Raw genomic sequence first — 3,318 nt, forward strand, 5'->3', positions numbered from 1 at the left:
TGAAGCAGTTGTGTAGGATCGGACGTGTTTCTGAACCGTGGGAGAGATGACCGCAATCAAACATGATCGGATCTGGCCATCCACGGCTTTCCAGGCGGCATGGGCCGGATTGGTTTTTTCTGATTTGTCCGTGGCTGTGATGACTGCCGGCGGCGGTTCTGTGCTTCCATCGACGTATTTGAGAAGGTAATTGGCCTCAAGGGCTGTAAGAACGGTGATTTTCCATGTAGGGTAATTTATGTCTGATAATTTTTCGGGAATCAGGGCATGAAGATGCCTGAGAAGGAGTTTAACGCCAGAAGGAAGTGAATCGAGAGGATCCACCTCGGTTGTCATGGCTGCCGCCGCCCAAGAGAAGAGAGGGAACGATCGGTGCCCGGAAGAGAGAAAAAAAACCTATAGAAAAGAAGATCTAGGTTTTCTGGCTCTTGTTACCATGAAGGAATATTGATTGTATTGAAGTGTTAACCTAATTAGGGAATACATGGGAGATATATATAGGAGATATAGGAAGGAGTACTAATCCTAATAGGACTAGGATTAAGGAGTACTAATCCTAATAGGACTAGGATTAGTACACAGTAAATACTAATATTATTTAATAATATTTATTTAATACTATCTGTTATTATTTCCTAACGACATGATTTTTGGAAGTCAAGCCAGTGGACTTGCCAAATTGAGATTGAGAAAGTTATGCCATTAGAATGACATGCATCATTATAATTATCGTATGGCACACAACACATGATATCTACATATAGCACATAACATATAACACATAGTTTCTTTCATATTATTCATTCATATGCCATGAGACCTTGTTATCATGGACTTGACCTTAAGACTTTCCAAAATGAGGGCTCAACATATGAGACCTCAAATAGGGTGCCTTCTTTAGCAAACACAGAGTCTGCTTCATTCATTCATACGTACCTCATTTCAGTTCATTCATAGGCAGTGTGAACACCAGCTATACCTAGGATGTAGTTTAAGACTTCCATCGGGTTTGCTGTGCAATGATCAGGAATAACCTAATGTCATTACCTGAATCTAGCTCACCTCTTGATTATCCTATCCTAACACCTTCAGTATCATTCATTTCTTTATATGATTCATTTGAGGCTGGCATCATTCATTCATTGGGAACTTTATCTTTAACCGACATAGATCATGTGAGCATCATGAAATGCAGTGTCTCCCACACACCGAAAAGAGGTGGAATCCTCGGCCAAATTGAATCAATAACATGCTAGCGTATATGGGAATTTAACCCCGTCAGATCCCTATATTGGCAGTATAGGTTCGAAGACTAGGAGATGTATGGAGACCCATACCCGGCAAGACGGACAGTCTCATCTCATGAGAGTTACGTGAACCTTCGCCCTTCCCGAAAGAAGGCATCACCGCTCATAGTTAGCCTATTGTTGCTCAGTATAAAGTTTCATTACATTCAACTCATACATCATGGAAGCTGGCTTCTAGTATGAGGACATCATAGCTCAATAGATGATTTCTCATCTCATCATTAGTATTAAGTGTTTTAAACTCAATATTTTCATTAGAGTGTTCATAGAGACTGGTCTCTTCATTATCTTACACTCTCATTGGTGAGTACGTATTGGTAACATTTACTTAGGCTCATTTGAGAGTGCTCTCATCATATACATTAGCATCACATCATGATTATCACCACATTCTTCATTATTAGTACCTTTGTTTTTCATAGTTACTCACCTCTTATTACGTGAATGTTCATTTCTTCATTTCATAATTCATCTCATCATATGTCAATGCACTTGGCCATTTAGTGTATCTTACACTTGTACTTAACCCTCCTAAGGTTCATCATTTCATTAAGTACATCTTAGGTTCACTTATTTTTGAACGTATGTTAGACTTATGTGTCTATACGTACAAGCCATGGGGCTTCATTTATAGTTCGTTTGAGTGATTCATATCTTCCTAAGATTATGTAGTATAAGACTTATGCATCTTGTAGATATGCCAAAATATTGATTTTGATCTTTAGAGGCAGGATTCATTAAATATTTGTTTACGCATGACTTATGTGTCAATACGGAATTGGGCAAGGGAACCCGATTTCTAATCCCTTGAACAACACTAAATCTTATTTTAAACTTTGAAAATTGCATTTTTTTTAGATTTGGGAGACCGTAGTTCGATTCCCATCAATGCCATAATATTTCTTTCTTGTTCTCCTCCCCTTTTTCGTTTTAAGGCAAGGAGGTTGCGGGTTCAATCCCCCACAAGCTCATTATTTTTTTCTTTTAATTCATTTCTTAACTTTCTCACCTATCCAAGAGATTGTGGGTTCAATCCCCACTCTCCACATTTATTTTTTCCTTTATTTTTCTCCTCACTCTCTCATCCATTCAAGAGGTTGTGGGTTCAATCCCCACTCTCCACATTTTATTTCCTCATTTATTTTTCTCCTAACTCTTTCATCCATTCAAGAGTTTGTGTGTTCAATCCCCACTCTCCACATTTTATTTTCTCCTTTATTTTCCTCCTAACTCTCTCATCCATTCAAGAGGTTATGGATTCCGTCCCCACTCTCCATATTTTATTTTTACTTCTTTATTTTCATGATTTTTAACATGGTGAGGTCACGGGTTCAATCCTCCATGACCTCACTTGTTTTAATTTATTTTTTTCAACATTTTGAACCCTCTTTGCTGACCGAAATTCATCAATAGAAGTTGGAAATTTTCTTTTAATTTTTTCGGCATCCTTTCATCAAGTTACACCTTAGTTCTTAGGGGAATTGCGTAGTGCATTTAAAACGTTTTATGTGCGTCTTCATGTATTCGTTTAGCCAAAACATTATCCCTCAAACCAGTCACATTTCAACTTATATGAACATCACATTTACATCAACATGTGTACATGAAATATAAAGAACTATCATGTCATTTCAAGTCCTAAACCATGAACAATAGCCACGGTTAACAGACACATACACACGTAGTTACATTTTCAGAAACATCAACATAAGTCACATAATTCCAAACATACATATAAACACATAATCATCATGAAAACACGTTTCATCCCTAGTTTTCTACCAGCAAACATAACCAACCTATGATTCGATGGGAGCTAGTGACAGGGACATGCAACGGGGAACAATCCTAGTTTTCGGAATGAATATTCTGAACCTTAAGGGGTCTCTTGGGAAAGGGACCAAGAGAGAATAGAATTCATACCTTAATCGATGTTCAAATGCTGATGTTGCTGCCCGGAAACTCCTCCAAACCACTCCCAATTTACTTCAACGTACACCTTGTTGGGTTT

This window comes from Solanum pennellii, chromosome 7 (assembly GCF_001406875.1).
Source record: "Solanum pennellii chromosome 7, SPENNV200".
In the NCBI taxonomy this organism is placed as follows: Eukaryota; Viridiplantae; Streptophyta; class Magnoliopsida; order Solanales; family Solanaceae; genus Solanum; species Solanum pennellii.